Below are 6,000 nucleotides of genomic sequence, written 5' to 3' on the forward strand. Positions count from 1 at the left end.
TAACAGGCTTAATCTATAGGCACACTCTCAATGACGTTACGCCCCCCAATTTTTCCTTCTCTTGACCGGTCAAAATTCATCCGTTTAAAGAGCCCTTCTCCTCCCCCCCAGGGTCAATTCTGTCAGGGGCGAACATTTTCTGGAACCCCGTTGCAGGGGTTGCACCTTAAGACCATGGCTGGACAGATTGTGGATAGATTCACAGAGTAATTGCATGTGTAAAAGGCTATGTAGCCTGTGTGAACAAATCTCTAGCTTGTGGTAATGATATTTGTCTTGTCAAGGCAAATGTTTGAGGACAAATGTTCATATCAGCATATGATCACGGACGATGAAGTTTGTCTAGTATGGGTTTCTCCCGTATAAGATGTACAAGAACATCTTCCTATTACAGCAATATCTTTATATCATATCAAGAGTAAAGTTAAGGGTTGTCTGTATACATTTTTTGGGGAGATGGGATCATGAAACTGAAATTATTTGATATGATGTTGAATGAACTTACACACAACGTTTTTTACATGTCACACAATATCTGTTTTGGAAGACATTACTGAAAATTCAGTGTATTGTAAACCAGTTTTGTCAGATTGCTCTATGAAGTGCACTGTAATACTGTAACTGCAAAAGGGTTTAGCCAAACAAAGACAGGAGTGTTATAGGAGTTTTAGTAGTAAGTGACTGACAAATATGAATAGTTATGTTTGCTATTTCACACAAAACTTTTGAAAAGGAATTATTTACTTTTAAATGAAGTGTTTCATTTTGATATTTGTGGTGTTTTGCATTTTCTGTGTGCAGTTTTGTGAATTGTGTGTAGAGCTTTGAAAAATTAGATCTAGTTTCATAATATGTGTGTAAGCAGTTGTAAAAACCTGTAAACAAATTGATAATAATTGACCCAGTTGTCCATCCACAACTGACATTAACCCTTCAGCAGGTATCACAACACCGGTGTGTTCAGAATGTTGTGGAATGAATGTTCTAAAGAATATATGGGTCCAACAAATATAAAGTGGAATTTTAGAATCTTACCTTCTTGATGAACACATTATTTTATTAGAAGGTTTAAAATTCCAGTGCTCAAAAGTCCTCTCTGCATAATAAAATGCAGTTTTTGGATGATTTAGAAAGTAATTACCATGTAGCCTGTGACGTGTTCATGTTTTTCATGGCTAAATGTTACAGATTTAAAAGATCTCTTTCCAATTAGAAGCGATTAACATAATTTTCACTCCCACGCTCTCATTTAGATCACCATACCAGCAGAAATACAACAGCTGAACCAGCAAAATCTTTACCATATACCTCAATGGCCCCAGAATGTTCAGCCACCTGTATCTATAGTCATTTTGCAATCCTATGACAAATTGCAATCATTGCAAATTCAATATAGGACAGTTTAATTAAAGGTCAGTTGTTATTTTGAGAGAAGTGCTCCAATGAGATCTGCTTCAGCAGTGGCTACTATGTTTAAAAATACTCGACTCTTCAGTAATGCTGTTTTTGTCTGTTTGGTTGGTTTGGAGCGTATCCAATTATAAAAGATGACCTTTTTTGCTTTATGGTGGGCAAAAGAGGGTGATGTTATTGACCTCTGTCCAGGCCACGGCAGATCATATTCAGCCAGGGCAGAGGTTTCATTATGGTTGTTTTTCGTTTGTAGTTTGCCTGGTAGTGCAAGACTTTAGCAATGCCAAAGTCTCTCCTATTTTTTTCTTTTCATGTTCAGAAAACCGATGGAAATGAGGGTAAAGACGCCTGACCTCTTTTTGAGTCCAATGTTATTTGTAACTGTAACTCTGTGTTTTGCTTGAGGGAAACATGACTATGCATACCATCTGCAGTGTTAAACTCACTGAATGTTGTCCTAGAATATCCTCCACTGCAGTGAAAAGATAGTATCATGATTTTTTTTTTTTTTTTCGGGGGGTGGGGGTGTGGAGGCAGTGTCAAGAAGAGGGAGGAAGGCATTCTTAGGAGGTTTTTTTTTTCAGCGCTAAGAGATAAGCTTGTCTTCTCGTTCAATAACAAGTGCATGACAGTACACAGGGCCTTTACAGTGCATGGAAGTAAACATTTCCTGGTATTTTATCAGATTAGAGACATTCAGAATTAAGCCATGAAACTCCCGATCCCTCGCGCCCCCCCACTTCAAAATGAATTGAAACAGAGCTAATGTTATTTCTGTCTCACCTCGCCGCCTCACAATATTTGTCACTCTCTCCTCTTGCCCTTCCCCCAGCGCAGACAGAGACAATAGGTGCAATCAGGTCTCACAAAGTGTCTGCCTGGACTGCATGCCGCCCTGATTACCCTCACGCCTGAAATCAGTGGCCTTTTGTCGCGCAGGCCAAAGCAGGGGAGCTCCGGAGGCAGAGCGCCCACGGGTACTCACGTCCAGTCTGTTCTCGGAGGCGGAGGCGGGGGTGGGGGTGGTGGGGGTGGCGCGTGATCCATTAGTGGTGAGGGAGAGGTGCACAGCACCCGCACACTGATTACTCAGAAAAGACACAGAATGGAACACCTGTGGACACAGAGGAATAGGTGTGGGGATAGGGGTGCCGTTGATAACATCTTCAGGACGGAAAAAGGCTTATCTGCCCCAGCACCCCCCCACACACACACACACACACACACACACACACACACACACACACACACACACACACACACACACACACACACACACACACACACACACACACACACACACACACACACACACACACACACACACACACACAAACACACACACGTCCTCCTCCTGGGTGTACTCATAGGTGTTAGGTGGTTAGGTGCTCTCACCATGGCTGTGTAGGCAGTAACGGTAAAGTTCACTCAAGGTTTAGAGAAGTGTAGAACATTAAGTCACACGGAAAAGAAAGAGAACTCAGCACAACCCCGGGACCCTGTGAATGAAGAATGCAGGGCTTTTAGGTCTGCTAGTGTAACTGGGCACCCCGGCTCAAGAGTGCTTAGACCAGGGGATTTATGGGTTAACTGACATATTGCCCATGTTCATTTTTCTCCTCTAATCTGTCAATCTAATCTAATATCTGAATATATAGTCTAGGAGCAGCTGTCAGGGGCCTGATCCTGGGTATTACTTCAAATCCGTCTCCGTGGCTCTGCTGGCTTCAGTGTAAAAAGGATCGTAAGGCAAAGAGATAGCAGTGATGCATAGTCTCAATAAAATTCCTCTTTGTCTGCCCGGTAGGGTGACCTGCCTTTTTTTATAGCCCAGAGAATGGATTGAGGAGAGGGAGAGCTAATGCTCCTCTCTTCTTTTTTTACAAGAAATGTGTAGATTGCTTTTATGTATGCAAAAAAACTAAACAACAACAACAAAACGGGGGCAACAGAACAGTAAATAAACAGCACCTAACAAGTGTGTAAAACATTCATCAAGTATGTGGAGGCCCAAGGCTCTGCAGTAAACAACAGCGTTGTTGTTGGTGGTGTGGTGGGGGTGGTTTTTGTTGTTGTTTGTTTTTCTCAAGACATTGGGGAGCTTGTTAGGCATGTGTCTGCCCTGGGCCTTCCAGCCATCTTCCCCTGGTCATAGCCAATGCACACAAGGGCTCACTGCCACTGCCACTGCCACCAGCCCACGTGTCATCACCCTGTGTTGGGGACACTGAGGGGTGGAGGAGGCGCTGGATGGATACATGCATTGCTGGAGGCTTGAGTCTTGGCCGAGAGCCCTCTTTGGCTTGGTGTGCATATGTTGCTTTTATTAATGACAAAATCATTCGAGCAAAAGGGGGGGCTGTTTGTTTATTGATTGGGCCGCGCTGACACAGAACCAACCCCCCCACCCCACCCCACCCCACCCCGTATACTGACAGGAGCCACAATCAGCTGTTTATTTACCCCTGTTTATTTATATATCATCTCATCAACGCGTTAGCTTTGAGTTTACAGCGAAGACTGCCATCAGACTCATAATCAAGCGCAGAACCTCTCAGGCGCCAGTAGCTGCTGCTATGTAACTGAATAGCAGATGGGTCGGCACTGCTTCTGTGTGTGTGTGTGTGTGTGTGTGTGTGTGTGTGTGTGTGTGTGTGTGTGTGTGTGTGTGTGTGTGTGTGTGTGTGCGGTGTGTGTGTGTGTGTGTGTGTGTGTGTGTGTGTGTGTACAGAAAATAAGCTTGTGTTAGTTTATAAAGGCAAAACTGGAATCGCACCTCTTGAGCCAGAATGAGCTTTGCATTCTGGGTGAGTGTGGGTGTATCTGTGTGCACGTGTGTATGTCTGTATGTGTGTGTGCACATGTGTGTGTGTGAGTGTGTGTGTGTGTGTGTGTGTGTGTGCAGCTTGCTAATGCTGAAGTGAGACTGCAGTGGCTATGCTTGGTTGGCCCAGTAATAACCCCAGCGGAGTCTCTGTGACAGGGGAATGCTGCTTCGTCTCTATTTGGCCAATGATATCAATAAAGTCGTCCCAGGCTTCCTCCGGGAAGGGGTAGTGTGTGTGTGTGTGTGTTTGTGTTTATGTGTGTGTGTCTCTGTGTGTGTGTGTGTGTGTGTGTGTGTGTGTGTGTGTGTGTGTGTGTGTGTGTGTGTGTGTGTGTGTGTGTGTGTGTGTGTGTGTGTGTGTGTGTGTGTGTGTGGTAGGGGGTGTCCAATCTCCCACCCTTTAATGTGTGCTTATTAATGGCCCCAGCTCTGTGTGTGTGTAGTCTGCTGAGGTGCCTCCCCTGACATTCTAAATTCTAAACGTGTATCCCAGAATGCAATTTGCCTTCCACCATTGGATAAAGAGATATGTGTGGCACCAGGCTGGAATTAAGGGGAATAGGGGAGAAGAAAGGAATTAGTATGGAAATTAGGTTTCTTTAATGCCTTGGGCGATTAAAGGTGGTTTAAGGAGCAACGAGAAGGTGGCAGCTCCCATTGCCGATATGTGAGGTGTGGGAGAGTGAGGAGATTGCCTTCCTTTGGAGAACCGTCTCACCCTCCTTGCTGTACGGATTAAGGAAATGGCTTATGAGAGGCATGGCGTGCTGTTTAGGGAACGCTAATTGCGCATTCAGTGTCGGCGAGAAGTCTGCTGAGAGCAGATTGCGTTCGCCTTGTATTTTTTCCCCCTGCTTTTTATAGGCTGGCAATGGCAGCGGCTTCATCTCCCGACTGAGGTTCGAACCAAAAATCAATCTTGGCATCATGAATGACCTGATTAGGGCACTCGGAATAGCAGGTGCATACTTCTGGAGTGAACAGCTTCAGTCCAGACTTACATATGTGCAAATATGTTAAAGGGAGTATGTATTTCTCATGTGGGGAAGGTAGGCTTTGAATGTTTTCCAGCGGTATACAGCGAAGGGAAAATATGACATAGAGAGAAAGAGAGACAGAGAGAGAGAGAGAGAGAGAGAGAGACAGAGAGAGAGAGAGAGAGAGAGAGAGACAGAGAGAGAGAGAGAGAGAGAGAGAGAGAGACAGAGAGACAGAGAGAGAGAGAGAGACAGAGAGAAAGAGAGACAGAGAGAGAGAGAGAGAGAGAGAGAGAGACAGAGAGAGAGACAGAGAGACAGAGAGAGAGAGAGAGCTGGCTCCTCGTGAGTGATGTCTCTTTTCACCTCCCAGGCTGAGGCTGGAGGAGCAGCGGGCCTCACTGAGGCAGCATGTCCCCGAGGCATAGTAAATTCTTGGATTCTCCCTCCCCCGTTTTTTTTTCTTCTCTTCTCTTCCTTCTTCTTCTTTTTTTTGTCTCAGGTAATTGCTTCGGAGATAAATTCATTCCCAGTCTCAGGTAGAGGACAACCGAGCTCTCCCTCTCTTTCCCACTCTCTCTCTCTAAACTCTGTCTTTCTCCCTCTCTATCCCACTCTTTCTCTCTAACTCTGTTTATCTCCCTCTCTATCCCTCTCTTTCTCTCTAACTCTGTCTTTCTCCCTCTCTTTCCCATTCTCTTTCTAACTCTGTCTTTCTCCCTCTCTTTCCCATTCTCTTTCTAACTCTGTCTCTCTATCCCATTCACTCTCTCTCTAACTCTG

This window comes from Clupea harengus, chromosome 20 (genome assembly GCF_900700415.2).
Source record: "Clupea harengus chromosome 20, Ch_v2.0.2, whole genome shotgun sequence".
NCBI classification, from domain to species: domain Eukaryota; kingdom Metazoa; phylum Chordata; class Actinopteri; order Clupeiformes; family Clupeidae; genus Clupea; species Clupea harengus.